The sequence below is a fragment of the Nipponia nippon genome, unplaced genomic scaffold (genome assembly GCF_047370975.1).
Source record: "Nipponia nippon isolate SJK-2023a ecotype South Korea unplaced genomic scaffold, ASM4737097v1 scaffold_6, whole genome shotgun sequence".
Taxonomy (NCBI): Eukaryota; Metazoa; Chordata; class Aves; order Pelecaniformes; family Threskiornithidae; genus Nipponia; species Nipponia nippon.
The window spans coordinates 73,511,973-73,538,509 of record NW_028262380.1 but is presented as its reverse complement, the minus strand read 5'-3'; the positions used below and the strand labels follow the sequence as shown (position 1 = coordinate 73,538,509).

The 26,537-nt window shown below is 36.3% G+C and overlaps 1 long non-coding RNA gene across 1 annotated transcript in view; it reads left to right on the top strand.

Annotated features, from left to right (window-relative positions):
* Positions 1 to 26,537, top strand: part of LOC148051569 (uncharacterized) — a 294,965-nt gene that overhangs the window by 234,033 nt on the left and 34,395 nt on the right. Inside the window, exons 3-4 of the long non-coding RNA XR_015699849.1 lie at positions 655 to 724; positions 24,493 to 24,589. This is a non-coding gene — a long non-coding RNA (uncharacterized LOC148051569). The remainder of the gene's footprint in view (positions 1 to 654; positions 725 to 24,492; positions 24,590 to 26,537) is intronic.

The following is a 26,537-nucleotide window of genomic DNA, read 5'->3' as shown; positions in this document are numbered from 1 at the left end:
CATTCTCAGAAGAAGAACTTATATCTCTCTGTTTATTTGGATAACTTTTATATTTACTTAGTATGCTAGGAGAAAAATACTGTTGATTGAGCTGATATGTATTCTTTAGAACCACCTGAGGATATTGTCTAGCTCTTTCTAGAGCCTATAAACTCGCAGGATGTTTATCTCTCTAACCAAAACCAGCGTGCAAAACAGATATTGAAATAATGCCCATAACAAAGGGAAAATATCTGGATTTTTTTTTTTTTTTTTAGTAAAGAGGTGGTGTCAGGCTGTTCTTATGACCATCCTGCATCATCACTTCTACAGAAGAAATATTTTAATGTATTGTTACTCATGACTTAAAACAACAAACATATGAAGTCTTCTTCCCCGATGTGTTTTTCTGAATATCCCACTGTTTTGCTCTGCAGCCTTTTCTGAAATAAGACTTGTCACATTTGTGCTCCCAACTGCAATTAAGATTAGACACAATTTGAATAACTATATGTAATTGTTCTTTTTCATGCCTTGTCTTGAAACTAATTCTTAAATCTTACTCTAAATTATTTGCAAAGAGGCCATGCTACTCATTTTTGGAAGTTAAGCGCATTAACTAACAAGCTTTTCTTCCACCATCTACTAATTTTCCCTGAACTCTTTTTCACACAGGTGAGTGGAGGCTAGAAGAGATGATGGTCAACTGGGAATCTTCTGACAAAATGTTTCTGCATCAGAAAAGGTAAATTTATAAAACATTTTTACAATAATAAACACCTCATTTTTGTGGGGGGAGTTTCTCACATTTAGGATGTATTTGTAGATGAGAAGCTTTAGCCAACGGAGCAAAGTCTGTAAAATTTTGCCCTTACTCTCTTGGGTTTGAAGTCTTGTTGAAGTCTTAACCTATTTGAAATGTGTCTGGAGCAGCTTGCAGCTTCTTTGAGAAAAGCAGCTATAGTTCATGACACCTGCAAGCTCCCTTTGCACAACTAGCAGTCTGTGTGTCCTGTGAGAAAGACAGAACTGTGTTCTTCTCTGAGCTTTTGGGTTCTTCTAGTATAGCTTCCAGCACAGCTGGTGCAGCCCCTATAACCTTTGCAAGAAGAGTATGGTGTCCTATGCTTGCGGTTTTACACTGTTATTTGTATGAGGCGACTTGAGAACAGTGTTTCTGGATGTGTGAAGAAAATGATAACCTTTATTGGAGGGTTCATGTAAGTTATAACTGGTAACAGAAGATCCTGCGGGGGGAAAGGACTTTCTCCTTACCATTGGTCCTACATAGAAATCATCTGTCAAAGATGATGAAAAGGCTAAATCTTGTTCACTGTGAGGTAATGCATTGTGGCTTCTTACAGGAAAGAAGCTGGCCTAATTTACACCACGGTTAAATGTATGCAGATGAAAATGTAAGGTCAAAATGATGCAAAAATAACAAACCAGAAGGCTCTAGAAAAGCAATATTGGAAAAAAGTGACATCGTATTTCTAATAGCTCTAAACTACCCGTTTCAATGGAAAAGTAAATCACGCACACACACCACCCAAGAAAGCTAGGAAAAGGAAGTTTCTAGTATTTTGAATGCAATTAATTATTATATGTTCTATTTTTTACTGGAAACTTAAAACTTGAGGTTTATTCCCTATTGAATGCAAAATTAGAACTTATGTCTAGGTAAACAAGGGTATTTACTTGCATTGTTACTCCTGCCTAATAGTAGATTTGCATAGTTCACTAAGTACCAATTACATTCCCCAAAGCTGTCAACATTAACCCCTGAAGATGTGTTAGAAGAGATATGGATAAAGTGCAGGCAAATGAGGAGAGCAACTCTCTAATAATCTTGCACAGTGGAACAGTAGGCTGGATAATCTGTTGAATACATTAGCATATACTTCTGATGTGAATGTACAAGGCTGAGGAGTATAAAACATGTGAAAGGGAGACGTGTTAAAATAGTGTAGGTGGTATAGTAGGTGAAAAATTGCCCCTTGTGGTGACATATTAAGATACAGTGAGGTGATTATTAAAATGCTAGCCTAAACCTAAAAGACTTCTGATTTAAATTTCTGATGTTTCAATTTTCTAACTCTCTTCAGAAAAGAAGCAGCAAAGCCTGTGTTTATTTGATTGCACAGCATAATAAAAAAGAAATTGTATTTAGAAGAGCGGTATTTGCAATCTTGATGTCTGATATCGGTCCGAAAGCCTTAGAAGCAACTGGTCTGACAGTTTTATTTCTTTTCGGAGTGCATCATGCATCTCTAAACTGCTTGTAATATAATCGGAAAGCACTGACCCATAATCTACAAAAATAGCATAAATAATAAATTCCATCTTAGTGAATCTTGTACTGGAGACAAGTTCTAGTGATAATATATGAATTATCTTATTCTGTCCTCTCCATTACCCTGTCAGTAGATGTGGCAAGATACTACAGTTCTTCACAGCTCCAAAGCACTACCTACACTATTATGGATATAGATGTCCAGCTCCTTAGTGTTTCAACTTTTTAGCTCGTTCACCAAACCAGTAAGTGTTCATCACGTATTTTTTTTTAGATTTAAATAATTGGAGAGCACAAAATTGACAGAGTAGTGTGAAACAGCATTTGTGAAGATACAGAAGTTTTCTGATGATCTGTCTTCATCAGTCTGTTACTTGTTCCATTCAATGAAAATTGTCTTGTTAACGAAAGCCATTAGAATAGAATAAATCCATATAGAGAAGGGTAAGAAGCCTACTTTCAGACATGCATTTCGTTTTCTCCTTGCTTCTCGTTTTAGTGCAATTCATATTTCAGGATGACTTCTGCAAGGCTAATGTTTTCCTACAAATGTGTGAAAGTGACAGTGTAATGAAAAATGTAGCAAAAAATTAAACAAAATCCAGATATAATAAGCCAATTATTAACTTCACTAGCATCGTATCATGAAAATATTATTTCAGAATAAGAAAGCACTGTAAAGTATTATTGATCTTCCATGCCAAAAATACTTTCTTTCAAATGTCTTGCCCCCACCCCTCCGCCCCCCCGTGTGCACTGAAATGTGCAAGGTACAACATTACTTTTATCATACTTCTGCACAAAGTATGTTTGCCCTAGAAAAATTTGTCATTCCTGGGTGAGATAACTAATTATTTTAAAAGTTAAGATGCTCTCACAAAGCTTTGAAGTGGTAAAAAAACATGCTTTTTTTTCACTTTTAACCAAAAAATTCATAAAACTTTCAAAGATATACAGAACAGCAATTAATTATGGTGCCTCTGGGTTTTAAAAGTACTGTAATTTTCTAATTAGAGAGCTTCCAAAGTCATATATTCTGATTTGCTCTCAGATACATGCATATAACTTTACTAAGGTTGAGAGAGGTAATACATAACTTCAGGAAAGGGAAACATTTCCTAAAAAACTTTCATGTCATACACATAACAGATCATAATGTATAATAGAATAAAAAAATATATTAATTTTTATAATAGATATTGGAATGAAATATTACGTACTCTCTGTCTAGACTTTGCTCTAGCGATTATATCTGAGGAAGGAAGAAGAAAGATACGAGGAGGGTGAAAATGTGATCATCCACCTTAAGTATAATTTAGAACAAGTCTCAAAGTTTCCCTGGTGCTGTATTTTTGTAATTGCCGAAATAAGGCCACCTTGTTGGTCAAGTTCATTCTGTTTTCTCTCACACTTGTTACAAGTGCCACGTTCATGATTAATTGCTCTGGGCAATTGTGGGGAGGTGACATAAGGCCAAAAAATTCTGAGAATTATTCAGAGCTTATGTTTTGAAAGCCACCATATTTACTTTTTTCTTCTGTTGTGGCAAGAAGGATTATGCATTGTGAATCTGGAAAAAGCAAAGGTGCAAGTAGTTCATATAACAGATTTTGTAGCTTTAAGTGATATCTGATGGATGATCTCAATTTTAACAACAAAAAAAAAGATTTATTTAATCTCCTTCCAATTTGTGATACTGCAGAGCCAAATGATTTAATTCGGTAAGATGGCATTAATGCAAAAAACAGACATTCTTTTTTTATAACTATATCCTAATCCTTTTTAGGTATTTTGTCTGCAGTGTTGTTAATTAATCCTATGTTATCACCTGAAAACTATCCAAAATTATTCCCAGATTTCAATACATTTTAGTAACTATATATAGGATCTACTTAGACTCCCTTATGCAGTATTTTGTCTGTGTCCTGACCTTGATGATATGTATATGAGTTATTGAAATACCAAGTAAAAATAATTAACAATTCTCTGAAAGGTCAAGATTACTGTTAGAAAGGATACGTTGAGTTTTAGTTGATAATATCAAATTATGTTCGCTGCAGTAATTAATAAACTTTAAGACAATTGATTAAACATATTAGTCCGTAACAGTACTGAGTACAGAGTATAGAGTTATCTAGTTATGTAGTGTACAATGGTTCTGTTGTTAGAAAAGAGGATTTGGAACAAGGAACTGTTTATTGGAAGTAACCAAGATGGTTTGTGGTTTTTTTTTCTCTCTTTCTGAGTCCCCAAATGACATTTCAAACCAATTGACACGATCCAAGAAGGTAGTTAGAGCGTTTCAAGGTTTGGCATTAGAACACATACCTTTTCAGCATCAATAAGAAATACTAAAGTACGTGTCAGATACTGAGGTTCCTTTCACAAGGCATAAGTAACATGAACATTGTGAAATGGGAGCCAAAAGCAGCCACTAGGAAAGCTATGAGCTGTAGAAAATCTCAGCTCTTCTAGAAGACCTTAAAAGTGGTAGGAAATATCATGTCTCCTGCAGAAGTGGAGGAGACCCTTGTATGTGTCAGATCTTGGTGTATCTAGACCTCAGACTATACTAATATCCATCATCTGAGCAGTCGTGAGCAGGACTATATGCATGTAGGTGGGGAGACAATAGCTCAAAACTCTTTTTAGATTATATGCTAACTGCTTCTGCGGAGTCATGGAGGTGTGTTATGAAAATACGTATTTTGATCAAGCTTCTTCAATTTACAGGGAGAACAGCTTTTAATTCAGGAATCCCAGCTCAATTTAGGCATAAATTAGGGTTACATGCACAAAACCAATGCTGGAGGCATCCTACTTCAGAATGTAGGTTTTAAAAACATGAATGATGCATCATGATCTTTTCCGTATGATAGAGTTTGATTTTCTGATGACTCCTGCTGTTTTGAAGCTTTTTAAGGAATCCATCAAGAGAAGGCTAAAAAACCTGACTACAGTACTTAATTAAAAGATGTTCACTGAATTTGGTGTTTTGTTAAATGTTTATGTGCATCTCGCGTTTCATCAGGATCATAGCCTATGGTAGATACTTGCAAGAGGAGTTGCATTTTTAAAGTTTATAAACAGCTGGCGCCTCTGTGATACTCATGCCGCTAATCACCCAGTGGAGGATGGATGTTTCTAACTTCAGTATAAATGAATGAAACTGCTTTGCTTGTAATTCAAATGTTCATGATCTGTTTCTTAAATTTAGAAGATACTTATCCAGTCATGCTTGATTTGATTCACTGCTGTGTTTCACGTGAGGAACTGCAGTGTATGAAGTTCTATAAACTGAAAAAACGAGCAAGAACCACTAAGGAAATCAGATGTGTTCAATGAAAAATGTTCATTTATTGTTCATTAACAGAGGTAAAACTCATTGCTGCATGAGCTGGTCCAGCTTGTAACAAAGCTGTCTATTGTATATCCTTCTTTGATTCTCTTAGAAGTTGATCTTTGTTAGTGTGTTGTCTCAGTACATTAGTCCAAGTGAAATGCCACAGGATAGAGATAATATCCAATTGCTTGTTTGGCTGAAAATAATTTCTGTTAAAGTTAGAACAAAAGGCATAAGAAATACCACATCATCTTTAATAAATCTTACAATATTACAAAGAATCTTGGAATGCTATGAACCAGCTTTTAATGTGTGCTTCTCCATTGAGGCAGAAAATTGCACTGGGGAGAAAAATACCCAACCTGTTTCTGCTCCATTGCAACAGTTTCACAGATGATGCTTCGCTTTGAATTTGCATTGGAAAAAATTTAACATTACTAACACTTCGACTGTATATGAATTCTGATATAGTATGCTAATTAAAAGTCAGTTTGGTTACATATGTGTATATGTTCAAGAGGAGTCTGATATCTTTATAAATTACTATTCTCAGACATTTCTGTTTCTTACCAACATCACGGATTTCTTTGCATATGTTCAAGGAGCGCAAGTGTAATCTTTTGAGTATAAGAATAGGGGAAAATTACTTTTTTCTTTCCCCCTTCACTATTACAATCACCATCTTAACAGTTTCCTGGTTTACCAATCCTATTCTTGTTACAGTCTCTGTCACAGAAATAAGAATGGAATTTTAATGCCAATGCAGGCTGTGAAACAGTAAAGGGCTGCGTGACTGAGTTACTGGAATGTGATGTATTAGGTCCGGAATGCACTTATGGGTTCTCCAACCCGTAACAGGAAAGAAGAATGGCAATCAAACAAGCAACATGGAATAGGGCAGAACGATAGATTTGACTGTTGGTAGTGGGGAGCTAAGAAATTCATTTTGGGGATGGGAAGATTTCCTTGAACTCTTCCTCTTCTGTCTTCCCCCTGTTGATTATATTGTGCAAGCTAATGTATTTACCAACAAGCCTCCTTAGGAATGGTAGCAATAACTATGCTATTGAATTCAAGAAATAACAGCTGAAACCAAAAATAAATTCATACCCTATGTATCTTTCCAGTTATAGTAATGAACGGATTTGGCCCATGAAATGAATTAAACTAGTTCCCTAATCTCTTCTCAGTAACAACTGAATCATTTTATTTTATATTTTAACCCTTGCTCTATGTTGGGAGATATCTTCAATTAGCTATCATTGCTATTCAAAGGCGGTCAGTTAATACTCAATTATATATATGTAATCACAATGATTGGGGGTATTTGGATTACTTCAGTTTTACAGAATTACAATTTAGGTATGAATTTGACCGTTTAGTGGAATCCTGTTCTTAGTTAGTGGGTAACACTCATTGATTTTTATGAAGGTATAATTTTGTTCTAGGTGCCATAAGCAATTGCCTCATCTAATTTAATGTGTTTAAATGGTTGAAATAGTTCTGCAAGTGTTCCTTGCCTTGTACTTGTCTGTTCTACATTTTATTTAATGCCGTTCCTCTGGTTTACACCATGACATTGTCTCAGAGTGTTTCATATAATATTGCCTTGTCTTAGACATTCTGAATGGTTTTATACTGTCAGCAGTTGTTCTTGCTCAGATTTTCTGTCTTCCCAGTCTCTTTCCTGCCTTTTGAGGTATACTTTATTAACTGTCCATTTTGAAACATATCAGAAGAACAACGTACTATAATTTCAATCTTTAAGAACAAATGTCACTTTGCCTGCCCTGGCCCAGTTCTCCATATTTTGGATGTTTAAAAGAATTACTGCCAAAGCACTGTTGGTATTATTTATATGGTATTATCAGCTTCAGTCACGTAACTGTCACAAGGACAATGATCGCAGCAAACGTGCTATTCTTCAGCACTGGTAGAGGGAAGGAAAAAACATGCACTTAGAGAAGTCCCATGAGATGAGTTATCTATGGATGAACCCTCTGCGATTTCCCCATTCTAATCTCAGGTGAAGATTAAAAAAAATGAATGACGCTTTTGCTGTGCAATTCAGTGCTTCAGTGAAGGTGATTTGACAGCCATCTCTATGAAAGAGCAGATGGTGGAAGAATACTCTGAGGTGGATTCTTTTCTTTCCCTCCAGTAGATTCTTTCATTCCAGTGAATAATTGATGCAGAAGGGAAATTTGTAGCATAAACTGCTTACTAGAAACATCAAAATTGTTTGAGAGGAAAACAAAGCTTTATTATTTTTGGAGGGGGTTGAATACTATTTAAAGGGTGTCTGTTATCAGCCATCTTAAAGAACATTTGGACAAAAGAATAAAAACTACTGAAGTTTATGATTGTGTGCTCTGTTACATTGAAACTCTTGCTGTCAGCAAAAGGTGGCATCCCATATATATGTGTGTATGTATATATGGAACTTTAAGTTTGTCTGTCCAGATGATGCTTTAACAATTACTAACAGTGCAGGGGAGGCAATGATCATTTGCCCTTTATCACAGCTAGATCTGCCTGGGCCCGTGGCAAGTCCAGCCCAGCCCTGGGACCTGGCACTGTTGGGTCAGGTCATCAAAAAGCCTGTGGCTGTCTGCTAGGAATTGCAAAAATTGTATTTACAGGTCTACACTTCACATGAGACTGTGCCTGACTGACTGGTTCTGTGATTTGGAGCAGCCGTGACCACACAGAGAAGGGAACTAGACTCCAGTATTGGGGAAACTAATTAGGTAACTGTGTTCAGAGCTTCTTTTTATTTTTTCCTTAACTGTTTGTTACTATCTAAAAACAGATGATGTACTCAAATGTGGAAAGTTACGCTTCTGTTCAGTTTCTCTTTTATGTTTCCTTCTCCTACCTCATCCTTATGTGATGCTTTAAAATAGAAAATCGAGACCTGGGAAAGGGTTTGTTTAAATCTCTGAGGAGTCAGCAGTAGTGTTAGGAAAGCAGTAGGCAAGTGGGTGAGCCAGGGCTACCCCCCCTAACGAATAGGTGTCAAGATGGGGGCCAAGGGAAATGCTCCAGCATGGCCAAGAGAAGAGACGGTGCTAGGTTCTGCACTGGTCAAAAGACACCTAGTTTGTGAGACCCATACGGAGCAGCTGGGGCACGTATCAAAACAAGGATCTCTCTACCTGGATACTCAAATAGACTGCGTTTAGACAGCTGAGGTTACATTGTTTATGCTCTAAATTCTTATAACGTTCCCAACTGAGTATTTTAATGCTACCACATACCTCTGTAATTACTCAGCCAAATTTGGCAACTCTAACATTTAAAATACAATGCAAGTTTTTATTTAAAACTCTAGTAGTATTCTTTTTTGTAACTGTGTATCTTTATAACGCTAAGGGTAGACTTTTTTCAAAAGAAACAAACAATTTTATGCAAAAAGCCACAAACCATAAAACTTTAGCAAGTCATATTAATTAGTTAGAACATGAAAGAATGATCAAATTATTCTTCTCTAAAATGAAAATGTATGGAAATGATATGCAATGGTGAGTTAAAACAGAAACTATACAAAAACTACTGCTTTAAATCAAATGGGTTTGATGAAACAGACTCACTAGGTGCCTAGGCCATTTTGAGAGTGGAAAAAACAAAGATATTTTCTGGATCACTTAAACATGAATGAAAAACATTCTGTGTCTGAACAAGGGAAAAAAAAAATTTTGCAACGAAGCAGCAAAACAGATAAACATTCAATTGTCTTGAATGTTGATGTATGGTTTCCCATAGCACCAAAAGGAGACGTTTGGGTGTATATTTAGTTCTTACCATTATTGTTGATGATTGTTATAGCATGTAAGATATCACTTTTATTCAATTACAAACATGATATTTTTAAAGCTAATAAATAAAAAGTAGTAAATTGTAGCACAAATATGTGAAACTTTATTTCAGGAAAAAAAGCAAATCACTGAATATAGTAGCAAAGGTGTTCTCACCATCTTTCATGCGTCTGAGTTTGGAGCAGTGTTTTATAGCTGGAGAAAAGAAAGTCTTTCAGCTTTTAACTAGCTCTTCAAGGTTTTGGGCTTTTGGGTTTTTTTTGGCATCCAGCTTGAAAGACTTTTTTTCCTTTTGCCCTTGTCCACATTGAATTGCTAGTGAATTTTCTGCCTTGTTATACAAAGTGTTTTTTAAAATGCTCAAAATGGGATGGCCTTTTAAAGTGTACACCCTGCTGCTTTCTGAGGAGGAAGGTAAAGTTTCATTCTTAATGCCTCTGAAATTCAGTTGGAGCCACTGCTTTTTGCAATGTCCCTGCAAGCATGGGGCACTGCTGTGTAACCATTAATTCTGAACAGCTGCAAGTTACTACCAATCAGAACTATACTACCATTTTGTTAATGCTAAGCTGATGGTTTTTCAGTCCGTTTCTGTATAGTTCTACCCTTCAGGCTGCAGTTAGAGCTCATTTTAAGCAAATGTCACGACCTGGGATGACACAGTGTGGTTAAGATATGCAAATATTGACTTTTTAATTGAGATCACTTTATCAATGTTAAAATATTTATAAGTGTTTGATTATTAATTTATTAGGTCTTGTTTAGGCAAAGCTGTGCATATGTAATTATTTCAAGTTTTGCTTGATGAATCAGTCCCTCCAAACTGGTAATCAATTTAGATGGCATTCTCTGAACTCTGAACTCCTTGCAATATATCATCTTTTTGCTGCTGTCCTGCACAGGAAAGGGGAGTTTTGGCAATGCCACGTGAACAGAAACCATTAATCATCCCTGTGTGATGCCTGTGTATATGCAACCAAATCTAACAGTAGCTTCACTGCATCCAATAGTGTAGAGTAAATATTAGAAACAAAAGGGTCAAATTCAACTGAAACCTGAAGTCTAAAATATTTTTTGTCTGAAAATAATTAATCGTGTTTCCTAAAGGAATGACCCTTAAAAACGTAAGGCTCTGCTAACTGATGGCAGTCTTATCTAAAAAGGGTAGTGGTCTGAAGGATACTGAGTTTCCAAAAGGTTCATTAAAAACATGCCCTGATTGAGGCTAAGCTGGGATCTCAGTTCCTGCACGTACCAGAATATCTGTCTGTGTGAAAGAAAGAGATTGTGAGAATCCCAGCAACAGGAAAAAAAACAAAACCTTTCATTCAATTAGCATCTTACCAAAGAAGAATCCAGCTGGAAGACAGAGATCTGTGGGAATTAGGCAAATATACCTGGATCCTTATAGATCAAGTACATCTTTCTGTCCCAAAGCAGGATGATTTAAATCAATGTTTGTTTGGTTGGTTTCTTCTGTCAGATATTTGTTTAACCTTCTACACCTTTAAAAAAGCTGCAGGAATAGAAACTTCACTGTTCTCCAGTGCGTCACTATTTCTCAAATGTCAAAAACTTTTTAACTTTCAGGCACCGTTACTTCTGTTGCTTATAGAGGTACTCTGATAGGCATTTTGGTAATTTTATCTTCCTGTCAGTCATTCTCCGGTACAAGGAAGACAACGGTTTTTTCCCTATTCTGAACCTGTAATGGACCGAGTCATCTAATCCTTTCTGGCTTCTTTGTGTGAACAAAAGCTAGCAGAACACTACAGATAAAAGGGGTAGAGAAGAAACTTTTGCTTCTATAATAGTTATCTCCATGAAAATAAAGAAGCTATTTTACAGGTGCCAAGTGGATGCTAGATTCTGTGACCTGCAAAGGTGTGAAATAGAAGCAGGGGATATCAGTTCTCTCTTCACATGCCTTTCTTCTTAGTCTGATGAGGAAACAAATGGGAAATGCAAGGAGACAGAGCATGCAGGTTCCTGTACAGTATCATGTCCTGTGACGTACCAGTAAAGACGCCCACCCTCAGATTTTTGTGGTCTGCTAGCAAATTAGAACATTTTGTGCAAAGAGTTTTTCTGTGTTCTAAAAACATTGGTTTCTTGATGTATTTTACTCTTTACTGGTTATATTACAATACCATTGAAAACTGTCAGCTCAGCTTTGAATTGTATTGGGTACAGTATATATATATTATTGTATATATAGTTACATATATATTAGTAAAGCATAAGCTACTTCTTTCTCTGCAGAATGTGCAGCCAAGGAGTGCCTTTTTATTGTGAACATTTGACTCATGGCAGAACTTGCAATCTCGTGCTGTGCAAACTATCAACAGGCATACAGGCATAGAGGCAAAAGTGTTGTCATTTTATACACAGTGACCTGAAGATGAAAAATGCTTTGCCATTAAAGCAATGATGAGAAGACTCACACATTTATTTTTTACTTTTTTAACACTGCAACTTTTAGCACAAGACCTCTCTTTTTGCATTTATGGCATCTACGTAAAGGTACAAAGAAATGTATTATCACTTTGTTTACCATTTCCATCCACATACAAGTCTTGTTACAAATTAGATGAGAAATAAATAAAGCTATTGTTTTGCAATCAGCTTACCTGGCACTTTTATTGTGACACTGTGCCAATCATACTTTGAATATGTTTTCCAGCTGTTTCATACATTTATCTCTGTGCAGTCAAGGAGAGGGAAATCACGCTGACAGACTTACCAGCTGTTCTTGGTGTTATCTTGACTGGTTATAATGCTCAATAGGGGATATTGCTCCTTCATGAATTATGAAACTCTAATACAGTTTGTTGTATTGTGAGATTTTATAAAATCTGCCAGGTGGCTGTTCTGTTCTTGTCTTAGAGCTGTGGTTATCTTTCTAAGAACTCCTAAGTGTCTAAATGTATCTAGACTTCAGTAAATAAAACCACAGAGCCTTATCGTTGGGATAATCTTTACAAATGTTGCATGATCTCTCGTGACCCATAAACTTGCATGCTGTAAAATAATGCTTTACTGTTCTTTCTCAGTGCAGCTTTCCCTGCAGTTATACTTTGAAAGTGGGGTTTCATTTCATATGTATGTGAGTGTCTGCCTGCACAGATGAATGTGTGTGAATAGCAAAGCCATAGAATGAATTAAATAACATTTATCATGTACTTTCAATTGATTTGCTTCCAATTTGCCCATTAATCCATTTCGAGAGGTACCTCTGAGACTATCTCTTTAAAACTACATATTAATGTGCAGATTTCTTATGGATGTGAGGCATACTGTAACTGCATTTACATTCAGATGGGTGACTGAGGACAAGAAAAAAATGGTAGGGAAGACGGCTGTGTCTTGATTTTCCGGAGAGATGTTTTCAGGCATTGAGAATGTACCTGTGCATTTTGGGTGGTAAAAGAGAAATAAACAGTATGAACCTTTCTGGGATCAAAAGCAGTTTCAATATTAAAACATTTGGCACGAGGACCCAAACCCACAGCAACAACGAAACCTGAGGCACGCTGGAGGAACTTACACAGCAATTACCTTGGAAAGCCTTTTATAAATGGCTTAATTATATTGCCCTCTGCTGGGATTACAAAAGATTGCAGCCTGAAGCTCAAAACGTGGAGAGAAAGATACCTGTCGGGAAGAAGACCCATGAGCTAGAATTAAGTTGTTGTACACTGCACAGCAGAGTGTTTCTGGGTTTGAAATCCAAAGGGGGGCTTGGGGTTTCTTCTGCCCTGCAAAGGGGCTATTAATTTCCTTAGAGGAAAATCTGTATAGACAGGAGAGCGATCCAAAGTTAAACTTGCCATGAACATGGACTTCATAGTGTATTCTCAAATACATGGGAACAGAGAAAAGAATGGCCCCTGAGTTATGTAGGCAGATGAGTTTGTGGGCGATGAGAGAACTGTTGTATGAAATTGTGAGGAAGAGATCTATTGGGGTCCTGTGTCGTAGATCTTTTGTTTGTTTGTTTGTTTGTTTGTTTGCATTCAAAATGAATGCACACATTTTTTAAAAAAAGTTTTGTCCCCACTGAAATGTATTAGGATTTTTTTCATTATTGTCTAGGGTTTCACTCCGATCATTTTTCCCATTAAAGCTTCAGGTCATTATTCAATGCTACTGAAGTCAATGGAAGAAATGAATCCTGCTTGTATGTATTCCTATCTTAAAATTATGCAGGAATTTAAATGTTTGGCTGATCTTATATCCACAGTAAAATCTTCAAAATTCTCCCAGTCATATTTAAGTGCCTAAATTCTGCCCCCATCATGTTGGCTAGATGGCTTTGAAGGCACAGACGTCAACCGATAGGGAACCCAAGGCCCAAGAAAATGATGTGGAAGGAGGGTTGTCTGAATCTGAATGGGAGGCTGTGTACCAATGGTACTTCTTTTATCTTTCCACCGTCATCTGTTTTACATTCCTAGAAAGTACTCAGGCTCAGAGCAAGGCCAAATAAATTCTATCAGCTCTTTGACAGCATAATTGCCTACCTACTGTCTTCTGTCTGTTCCTCAATGCACTGGCTTCAAAGGAAGTATCACAGGCAGCGTAATAGAATGAGTCTGAGTAGTGAATGGGGCCATCGTGTATCAGAATGTTGACAGCCAGCTTCTCACAGTAATTCTATATGTGATCCATATACTGAATTAAATTCTGATCCTACTGGTGCTTATGGGAGTTTACCACTGTCTTCTGTGGTTTTCCCTCGGAGCTGGAGTGAACAGCAGAACCAGCGAGCTGAAAGGTACTTCCTCAGTAGCCAGTGAGCAAAGAGAGCATATGTTTAAAAAAACCCAGCTTACTGGGTATTTATTTGTCTTTCTAGAACCTGTGGTAGTACAACAACTGATGTTACAGCCAGGCTAAAGCTTTTACAGTTTTCTTGTGTATCTATTTTAGAGGAAAAAAAAGTTTAATGAGGTTAGCGCAAGCAATGGTCATGTAACCAGCTGTATGTGGGCATGGGAAACTTGATTGCACCAAGCAACCAAGAAAAATGGCAGAGACTTGAGAAAAGATGGACAGGAAGAGAGCACTGGGAGCAAAATAAATGGACTTTGTCATATGTTCAGTACCAAGCAAGACTCGGTGATACAGTGCAGCAAAAATGCATAGTGAAAGCGGTCAGTAAACTAACAGGTAATTTCCATGACCCTGAGGCTGGTTACTCCTGTTGTCACAGCTTTGGTTGAATGAGTTTTATTTTTAACCTAAAACATCAGTCAGGAAATAACAGTCAGAAATGTACCAAGATGCTGACTTTATTGATGTAGCTCTGACATGGACAGATTGACCTAATGTGTTGGTTAAAGAAAGTTTTGCATGCCGTTTTGAAAGGACTTGATTACTGTATAGTTGAGTTCATCGATTCTACATGCTGGAATAATTGCTAAAAGAAAACTTTCTTTCCATATAAAGAATTGGAGAATGTGTGAATTATGCATGGCAGCAAGCTGAAGATCAGGTTCATTTTGTGTAAAAGATTAAAGATTAGGTCAGGACTCCTTGGTCCTGTAAGATGCACTGGCAGTAGTTTTATTCAGCCACTTCATTTGCGGTTTTCATGTTCTTCTTTAACAAGGTCATTCACACTTTGAAAATCATGAGGAAAAAACTGAAGTGCTGGTTCTTAAGAACTAAGCTGATAACCCAAGTTAGTTGTTTTGTTTACTGTATTTTCCACAAATAAGTCACCTGAACATTTCTAAGTGAACAAATCTTTTTAACTATTCTTTCTTTCTAAGAATATTTAGCTGTCCTGTACTTCCATTCACGCTTGCTTTGTTTTCTAAATGCCACATAGCTATTGAAAGTCAAAAAGGTTTTGACTAAATCTGCTTGGTTATTATTCAGTAGCTTTCAATTCCAGGAGCATTCCTGAGAAGCAAGCAAAAGATAACTGGAAAAGCCCAAGGGTTTTCATGTGCTTGAATTTGTCATAGAGGGAGCCACGCTTCCAGAAAATATGCAGGGACATTGCAAATTGAGAAGTTGAAACCCACTGTTCTGTTCTTATCTATTTTCCTTCCATCTAGCTGTGGAGCATTATTGCTTTGGTTTGCTTTCTGGATTATGAGGACCTCTCTTTGGCAGCTGCTATCCCATTTCTCACCAGTCAGGGTAAGCTGCTACCATAAGTCTCTCCCTTCCTGGAGCAAATAATTTACACGCTTGATTCTGCTCGTCTTGGCTGAAGCACTGAACTCTTTATATGACTTTGAATGAATGAGGTAGGAGATTAGGGGGAATCACCTGTATTTTTAAGGAAACTGTACCGATACTGTTTTTATCTTAGCGTTTCATAAAGCGTATTTTGATTGCTGTGATATCACTATCAATAAAAGTATGTTAATATGCAATACCTATTTATGTAACGTGTCAAAACTGGAAATGTATTTTGAAAGTTTCTTCAAATACTTCTGCCATTAGAACAATGTAAAAAGACACGTTACAAAATTTAGTATAGCAAGCTGTTCATAGAAATTAAAGGATTCCTGCAAAATTGTCATTTGAGGCAAAAATACAGAACTATTTAGATATGCCTAGTTATATAGTTGGAGGTTTTCATAGACATCTTGTCTTCTACAATGGGGGCAGTGGAGAAACAAAAGTATGTATTCTTTCTCTGCTGCTTGAGTGAGCAATAAGAAGCTACTGGAAATAAACAGGCATGTAAAAGAACATTGACCTCAACTGACCAACAGGTGATGTTACTTTGTTACTTCAGTTTTGGGTTCTTACTTTAAAAAAAAAAAAGAAAGAAAAGGAAAGCTTTTTGGTTTACACTAAATGTTTCTTTTTACTTTGAGTGAGCATGAGGAAGATAAAAGGAAGTATTTAGCAAGCGAACAAAGTGTATATTTGATGTGATGTATTATAAAATCCTATTCTTCTTTCCTTTGATTCTTCAGGATGTTGTGGTTGGGGGAAAATCCTGAAAATCCTGTTTGCACTTTTGAAGTAAGCTTTCTGCTGGAGACTGATAAAATCATAGAACAGTATTCAGTGTATTTAATAAAATACTGAAATTCATTTTTGTAATTAATTTTTGTTTTGGAAAAATGATATGTAGTCCCACTCATCAATGTCTTTCACTTCAGTAGACTCACAATGATATAAAGGATTTATGTGGATAAGCACATTTATATGTGCCTTTTATTTTTTTTAAAAAACCCACACTTAGTATTAAAATGCCTTGAGTAAAGCACTGCATAAAATATCTATGCAGAGTTGGAGAAATCTCCAATGATTTCCAGCATCAAAGGTTACTTTTTCTTCTGATAGCCTAGTGACCTTTACATTAATTTTCTATTTTATGGATTTTCATAAATTATTTAGTTGTATGGTTAAATATTGAGAGCAAAGTTAATATAAAATAGCAGTTTTCGTAAAATAGGACTTTGTTTGTGGGGACTAACAAAGCTGTTTTTGGAAACATCTGCTACTTGTGTTCCCAGAAAATAAAAATGGCACCTTTTTATTTGTCACATACCAATACAGAGCATACATCCCATGGTATTTTTAAACAGTGTGTAATAATGAATAAACAGTAAAATACATGATTATAAACAAGAATAAAAACAAGGTAATTGATCTTCACTAGGTCTCTTAGGACACTGAGCTTCGCTAAGAGAAGAAAAAATGGCAAATCCAATAATTATTTAAGATGCTGAAAAGAAGAGACTACGTGAATGCCAATTAGTGCATGTTTTAGATACGCTGCTAGGTGGATGAGATGAAGGTGTGCATTTGTCAGCATTATTGTTTTTGGGATCTGAATTTTTTTCAGCAGTTTTCAGTAGCTGTTTTAGAAGTGATGCACTAATTTTGCAATAGTTTGAACAGTCTAATAGAGGTTGTGTAGGCACAGCTGAGAGGAAAATTGGGTGTTTTTTCATATGCGTGAGAATAATCTTTTGTTCATTTGATGCCTATCTGCTTTGGTCCTTACAATACCAGGAATCTTCCTGTTGTATCTGAACTTGATTCCAAATACATTGAAGTCAGTAACAAACTTTCCATACAGTTGAAAGATATTTGGCTTATAATCTGTATCCAGGATATAATTCTTATTCATTTATTTGTAGCGGGGCAAAGTTATATTGTTATTTTTTATAATATACATGAGAGGAATGTGATTATTTTATGAAAAACTGGAATGTAGTTACAGATATTTCTGTCACTTTTTTTTTTTTTTTTTGCCACGAGTGAGGTAATTCCTGGTTTTCACCAAGGTAAATAAGTGGAAAATAATATTCAACACTTTTCTCTGTCATAAAAATGTTGTGATTGTAGATTATACATGTCTTCAGAGATACACTGAAAGACAGTTGAATGTTGTTCAATGCAAGGTGTAGGCAGCAAACTTCAGACTACAGTTGGTTGGACATATTTCACCACAGGGGAATTGTGGATATAATTTCTCATTGAAATTAAAAAAAGGAGCCACCCAAAATCAATGTACTTCAGACAGGCACTTGAGACTCTTGCACTTGCATCCAAGATAAGGAACCTAGCTACTAGATACTTGGCTAATCTGAAGTAACACACTAATGAAATTTTTGAGAGATCGTGACTTTTCCAGATGCAGAATAGAAACATTAGCCTCATCTCTTCTCCCTCCGCCAAGTGGTGATGAAACCACTTACCACACCAGTCTTCTAAGGAGATTCTGAAAACAGGAGAGAAAAAAGAAATCTGAAAACACTGGTAGAACTGTTTCCCCTAATTCACCTCTAAATTGGGGGTTCAGTGATAAGATGATCTTTCATTGAAAGAAATACTTATTAAAGGCTCTACCCCCCCCCCCCCCCCCCCCCCCCCACCAGCAACAGGATATTTCCTGAAGGCAGCAGAAGGACCAGGACCATTTTTTTTGACAGAAATCAAAAAGACTGCATGCTAATGAGTTCTTTTCTCTGAAATTGAGCTCATTACTGTTCATTTTCTTCTGCTTTTAATCTGTTCTTCAAGTATGTGTCGTCTTTAAAAATTTCAAAAGGCGTTTCATGAATCTGTAACAAAAGCAAAGTTAAAAAAATAGACTCCCTCTAATGAGAAACATAGTTGTGCTTCAGTCACGAAGGCGCGAATTTAATTATTGAAGAGAGGAAAGCAGGGATGGGCCACGGATCAGAGAAGTGAACTGGGAAAACAAATATGAAATTATATAAAGGGAGAGAAAAAGGAAAACTGAGAAGCCACAGGTATTATATCTGGCAAATGAGATGCACAACAAACTACAATTTAGTATAGATTACGAATGTGTATAATTTCCTGATATAGTGTATTCTGGCTGGTCTGAGATTATTTCTAATGTTATAATTTACAGATAAAGAATTTAATTCATACAGTGGTAAACTGAAGGACAATTTCTAAATAAATCTGAACTTTAACTATTTCAGATTTTTCTTGGTCTGACTGCATCTCTGCTGTCCACGATGTTGTGTATTGAAGGTAATACTTTGTTTTAGAGTACTGACATTTAAACCTTCTAATTTACCTGTGTGCATTAACAGGATTTGATGGAATGACCTGACCTGTGATTAAAGTTGCTCAGCAAATAACTTGGCAAATTCTTTGCAGAATCAAATGTTAAATTCTAAATGATTCCATATGTAGCACAATACATCCCTTACTCTTTTGCCCTGAATATTCCGCAGTTTTTACATACTTTCATCACGTTTGGTTTCTACTTTCTCTCCATCAAGCAGTGCATACTAAGCAGTTTAACGATGTTGTAAATACTGAACTTTCTGCTTTCTTACATGAATTAAGATTTTCGTTTGCCAAGCGGTGTAAGAATTCAGATATAAACATTCCTTCTAGTATTCACTTTGTTGTTGTGCAACGTTACTTTGTATTATTTCAGGTGACTCAGTATGAGTCATTTTTATGCCACTGAAAGCACCATTTATAACTGAAAAATGGGCTCCGAATCTGTGCAGTTAGCAAAAATGATGGTCTAAAAAAGGTATCAAAGCCTTTTAAAAATGTTAAAATAGATGCCCTCCAATAAGGGCTTTTGCTTGCACTGTACCTTGGCATATAAAATTAATATAATGGAAACAGACTTCAGCAGGTATTCAGAGAGGTATACATATCTGTAATAACATCTTTGCAAGGCTCAGCTAGAAGGATGTTTTTTTCCCTTTTTTTTTTTAATGTTTACATAGCATGTTTTGTATATTGTCTTCAGTACACCTTAAAGTGAATTTCCTGTATCAGATGGGCACAAGTAGTGACTGCCGTGCTTTTGGTGTTCATGGAAACACATTAATACTAACCCAAGTAATAAGAACTGCAGAAATGTCCCATAGTTACTGTGTGCAGTGTATGTAATATACGTATCCTTACAATAAAAGGTAAGTGCTCTACTACCTGGAGGTCAGAAATTTCATGCACAAAGAGTGTGAATTAATTTTTCTTCTGTGATGTCTGCCAAAAATCTGAGCTTATTAGTGATTCTCGAGGGTCTTGTCTGTGCAGTTTTGAGCAAAAGTATATGATAAGTTGCTAGGCTTCACTTGCATACCAGATAATTTATATATTTGAAGGCTCATTTCCCTATACATTACAACATAATTGTACACAGTGATGTAAGTACACCCAGAAACTGGGGTTCTGATTTCTCAATTATCTTCATTTCTAAAATTTTGAATGTGGGTACTTTATTTCTTCTTGTTTTAAAAATAATTTTGAAGTATCGCCTGCTTTCTCTGAGGTATTTTCAACAGAGAAACTGATCTCTTAATTTGAAAATCATGTCAGATGACAACTAGTCTTGTAAAGGCCTAGAAAATAAATAAAAAAAAAATTCATCTTACTTGCACTTTCATGTGCAGATTAGCTGCCATTGCCGCCTTTAGCTCATCTTAATATTAGGGCTTCTGCATACTAAGCATCCACTTAGTTACTGATTACTGCCAAAGCCTGGAAGTGATGATCCTCTTCCTGTTGGAGAGCTGCATAGGAACATATATCCTACATCATCTAAGTATTTTGATAGCTTCTGCATTTCCAAGCTGCTAAAATAAAGTCTTAACTCATACTTATTCAAGGGCAATGTGACTTCTCAACATCCTCTATTAAAAGTCATGATGTAATTGAACATTATGGTGATAAAATAGGACATTATGGCCTATGACAGGGCAATACAGAGGGCATAAAGCTTCATTTAGAGACTGGATTCTAGCAGAATCTTGGGGAGGTAATGATTCATGTGATTTATGTGATTAAATGTAAACACATTTTACATTCTTTTACTTCAAACAGAAAAGCATGTTTTGTATCCACTCTGCTACAAGTGAGTATGCAGGATGTTACAGATGAAATTCCATGGCCTGGAATAGTGAACCTCATTTGACAGCTCTGTCTTCAACCAGAAAAATAAATGTTATTGAAATAAAGAATTTTTCTAAAGGGAATAAAGTCAATTCTCAACTTTGGCTTTTGAAGAGAAGTTCTCAGTTTTACACTGGGTCGAAAAACCAAGACAACAATTCAGTTTAAAATTGACCTTTAGGAGACATTCCTGTTTTGAACCTTTCAAACTTAGTATTGAAAAAGGGATAAATGTAGATATAGCCAAATATGAAACAGCTGCGAGGATTTATTAGACATTGTGTTTAGTAATCTTTAAAGAAAGGAGAAAACCTGGTATTATCATTAGCTTTCATAGAGTAAAATGAGAAATGGTAATAAGGAACACTTAATACTGTGTGTTTTTATAGAGAATTATACATATCCTTTTAAATAAATGTTTAAAATAACCTTAATTTGTGACAAAAAAGGTTACGAACTGATTCCAACCCATTTAAAACAAAGATTACAATAAACATGCACAAATGAGGTTTTCAGGCTGAGTACTTAAAGGTCGATGTCTAGGTTACAATTTTCCAACTGAGATATGTTATCCCTTCTGCTTTTTTTAAAATCAAGCCTTTTTTATTTGGGATACTAAAATATACGTTTAACCTCTAAGCATGCTCTTATTTCTAGATGGTGCTTTGATTTTTTTAAATGTGTTAGGCACCCAGTTTGACCTTAAGTCTTCCCACTTCCTTTTGTTGTTTTAGGATCCACATTTTCTATTTTAAGTGATTTTGACACCCAGGTTGAAATACTTGATGCGTGCTGCTAGGCTGAGCAAAATAGATGCAAGTTGCTAAAAGAAGAGATGTTTCCTTCCTTATGTAAATCTGCTGAGCTGAGCAATAGTGGTGCTTTCTTCCGAGATTTTCTGTTTCGTAGCGCAGCTGATTTCCAGCCATTCCTATTTTTCACGCAGTATGAGTTCAGTTCTGAGCTCATACATCACTGACCACATGCTAAAAATGGAATTCCATTTACATTTAATATATCTTCATCCCATTTCTTCTTTCTGGAAGGCTTGTTAGGCTCACATCCTCCTCTTCCTAGCACTCCTCCTATTTTATTGGCTTGGGGTGCATTTTAAGAGCGTAGACTTTCTTTCTTTCTCCCCTCAATGTACAATTATGTGGTGGGCTGTTGAAGAGACTTAATAGCCCTCTGAATGTGTAGACGAATACTTTAGAGAAACATATCTATGCCTAATTAATAAAAGGCTGGTACTTCAGCATCCTGTGTCATCTGAGCATCACCCAATTAAAAATAACACAAAAAAGGCATTAATTGTGATGCCATCTACCCAGTCTTCATCTGGGTGATTTTGACATTGGCACAAGGAGCTGTATTTCTTTACTAGAAGGTTGTGTTAAAAGCACAAAAGAAATGGAGAAAAAAAATCTGACACTTTAAAGATTGCATAGATTTTGAAGACATAATCATGAGAATATTGACAACCTTTAAAGAGGTTCGCATTATTTTTCTTTCAAATTTCTATGATGCATGTCAGTGTGGGTTATTGGAGTTTCATCTTCCGGAGCCTTACTGGGTCGTAGCGCTTTGGTAGGCTAATAACGGATAACACATGGTAATCAAAGGTAAGAGCACAATCCCTGGCATTCTGTCGAAAGCTGTCTCTCAGAGTTCATTCTACCTATAAACTTATATTTGTTTACTATAGTGAGTAATGAGTATTTGCACTTAAAGCAGTTAATATTTAGCAGAATAGTGGATATGGTTGGTAGATGATGAGTGGCATGTTCAGTTTTGCATGGACTGTATGCTCTGAGCCAGAGGTGATTTACACTGCAAGAAACTTTTCAGACCTAGATATGCTTAATTATGAAGATGAACACCACTGTGCATTACCACCCCTATTTGTTTAACAATTTTGGAAATACAGACAGTTAAAGAACCAGTAGCATAGGCTGAAGTGGGGCTAGATGCTGGCTCCTGTTCACTTGTCCCAGACTCTGCACCTTCTGGACTACTGCAGCTATAATGCGTGGCTGAATCTTAGATGCTGTGAAACTGGAAAGAATTGCTGGTCGTTCTCTGTTCATTGATACATATTTTTGAGCTTCTGTTTTTCTTGCATTGTAATATGTAGTTTTAGGTAAAAAAAAAAAAATCCCTTTGAGTAATTATGTGCTGTGATTTTGCTCCTATCAGAACAGTTATTTTCTTATGTTCCACAATTTTGGGGATTTGGGGCGGAAGAACATCCTAAAAATTTAGCAGTTTTGAAAATACTGATGCTCATGAGGATTACTGTACAGAAGTAAAAGACAGTAATCAATTTTGTCTAAAGGATAATGGGATGAATTTAGTAAACTAGAACTGTGTTGTGAAGATATTTATGCAATTCCTATCAGTGTACTATTTTTTTTTTTTTTGGACGGATTTTGGCCTGACAAATTTACTAAAGCTCAGTTCAAAAGTTCAAATCTTAGGAACAATTACAAAATACCAATGAGCCTGTATGACCATCGTAGACAAGTTCAAAACTATACTAAATGGGTTGTGCTGAGAGTTCTGAAACTGTCGTCTGCCACATGCACAAACCAGCTGCAGCCACTTGCAGGGGTTTTGAGCAAAGGAAGGATTTGGCTGGAGCAAGGACGATTTGGAGCATGAGAGAGTTCATGCAATATTGAGGAACGTGGAAGAACAGTCAAGGAGGTATTTTTCAATCTGGTATCTTTTTAAATTATACTATTGTACAGGGCATTGTACTTCCACAAGAAGAAAAGAGGTGCTGTCCTCGTTAGATGTTGTCTGGTCCCTGGCATTAAGGTAGGAGCGGAGGGCTTCGGGGCTCTCCATTCAGAACATGAAAAGAAAAACAGAGGCACTTCAGGATGCGTTACAGAAGTCAGTCAGAGCCTTTTCTCTGATCTCAAGAAGTACTAACCCAGGCCTTGCAGATACCTTTTGAGGGATGGAACCTGTTGCTTACTCTAAAATTATTTGCTAAATCAAGGTACGCTAAGGAGGTTTGTCACACAGTGAAGAGCTGCATTCACTGCTGCCTTGCCTAGTGGTGAATCTTTCTTTTCCGAGCGGCCATTTGAGGGGGCCATGGAAAATACTGTTAACTTGCTGTTGATACTCTGTGTGTGCACTCACACTTGTTCCTATTAGGCCGCTTCTGTTTGTGCTAGGAAATACGGTTTTCCACCATGTATATTAAACAGTTTAGGAAGTATTCCTTAGACATTGTGTGTAATAAGGATCAGGATTTTAGCCAAATTAATAAATTATTTGGAAATTTGAAAGTGCTGCTGCTGTGGCTGCAACCTGTTGATTGGCTCATTTGAAATCTCCTTTAAAGAAGTCATATTGAAAAAATGTTTTTTGGACCCAGGCTTTGTCTCTCAATTACACCCGATTTTGAATTTGAAGCAGACGGGACAATTTTTCAAAAATAATAGCTTTAAATATTTGCTCGTCATGAAGTTCAGCATATTTTGTCTTGGCTATCAAGGCACAATAATTTGTTTCTTAGGGAAGAAGGTGCTCTTTGTAAGTTTTGAAAATACACAGTAATTTATTTGTCTAAACATTAGTAACTAAAATGTATACTGGTATTTGAAGTTAGTTATTGTGAAATTAGTTTACTTAAGCCATGTATTCTTTAACTATGTTTTCTATTGCAGTGACTCTTCATACTTGACTTAGAAATTAGAAGTCGTAAGTTGTCCTGGGAAGAGGCTGGATCGTAACCAGAAGCATTGGTCTGCATTGGTCTTTCTGGTGAGTATTGGGCGTTAAGACATTCAGACTTTAGATTTTTTTTTTGTTTTTCATGTTCTGGGAAAAGGTATTAGTTTGTTACGTAAAAGTGAAAGGTGTCTGTCAGAGAGAGCAGATTTCCAGATGTATGCCACAAGAAAGCGAAGTTTTGCTAGCTGTTCTTACCGTGTTAGTGTGCATCATGTGTTTTCTGAGAGAAAAGTATATTCACCATTGGAACTTAAAAGACAAATGCTCATCCATATATTAAAAAAGGAAAAAACACGTAAAAGGAAAATGTATATTGATTTTTATAGGTTTATGGATGGTGGAATCCATTTCTAATAAGCAAAATGAAACTGCACTAATGGGAACTATTTTGTGATCCTATGAATTTATGAGATAGCATTTAAATTTTCAGCTCAGTCTTGTTTTACAAAATGTGTCTTCACTAGAACCACATATAATTTAATCTAGGGTATGTATTTGTGTAGTAAAGTATGGGAAACTTTGTGATGACTGGAAATCTCCCCTGGTGAAGTATGTTCAGCTGGTGAGGTATGCAACTCGGCATGCACAGAAGAGACATTCAGCTCCTGAAATACGCATTCTGTTAAATAAAGCTTTGTAAAATGTTAACAGTTAATGTGTATACAGTAACTCATCCTGGAAGGTGCAGTCAGTTGAAACTCTAAAAGAAGAAATGGATCAACAATACACAGATCTTTGCTACTAAGATATGCAAAACAAAGCAATAATTTATGCATCCTGATTATTAAAATATGCAAATTGATCTATCATATGCATAACAATTTGACTAGAAAAATATGTACATAAGTCAATGAAGAATCAGCAGGCTGTGCAATTTGATGTATGCATTATGTAACTTGATCACAAAAGTAAATGAAATATTAAATGACAAAATGCATTATTTAGATGAATCATTAAGGAACGCTGAAAAGATTGACGATCTGATCCTTTAGAGGCACTGATATTCTCGGTGGCATAATATTGTTGTGGGGACCCAAAGCCTCGCACCTGGTCACGTTCACTTCCATTACTAGGAGCACTGTTTCATTCTGTACCTACACAGGAGCGTCAGAACCTGGATTTGACAAACTTGATGAAGATAAATAGCATGCATCTGAGATTGAGTACTGGAGCTTTTGTTCACTTTGCCTTCCTGTTCGTTTTTGTTCTTTTATCTGCTTTCGTGATGTGGCACATGAGGCTGTGAGGACTGTATGTATGCTTACAAAACCACCTGAGTGACTCGGGAAACTTCTGAAAGAAATGAACACTCAATCACAAAAGCAAGATTTCTGGGCCCTTGGTTGGTGGAGGTAAAATGCAATGTCTTTTGTTTTCCATTTAGCTGGGGTTGCTCCCTGTGGTTTTCAGTGCCCTTTTGATTTCTACAGTCTGCAGGCTGGATTTTTCTCTCCTAGAAGTGAAGAAAGCCAGTACAATAGTAGTAAGCCTACTTTTGGGAGATTGCCAGTCCCTCTCATTTGAGAGGAAGGCCTTTGAAGTCCTTCAAAAGGGCTGTTTGCTATTTACCAACCTGTTTGAAGAATTTTCTAGGGGAAAAGACAACTTTAGCAAGATTTGCAAAGCTCACATTTCCTTGCTGCTCTTTGGTTTGGTTTTTGTTCTGGGAATGATACAGAAGTCATATGGATTGTATAAGACTTAGCTCCTAGTGATAGGAGATTATATCTTTTTCCTAGTGACAGGAGATTATATCCATGCCTCCTATGAGCTTCTTTGATACGATTGCCCTCTTCTGCATGGTAGGATTATTATTTTTGTATCTTTGCAGGTCATTCTTCTGTTGGGAGTACGTACAAGGAGTCTCGAATATCACTTCTTCGCAAAATGTGCACCATCATAGCTCTGAAGTGAAAAGTAAATCAGCAGTCTCATAAAGACGCCAAGCCAACCCTGATTTTATATTATACACTTGCTT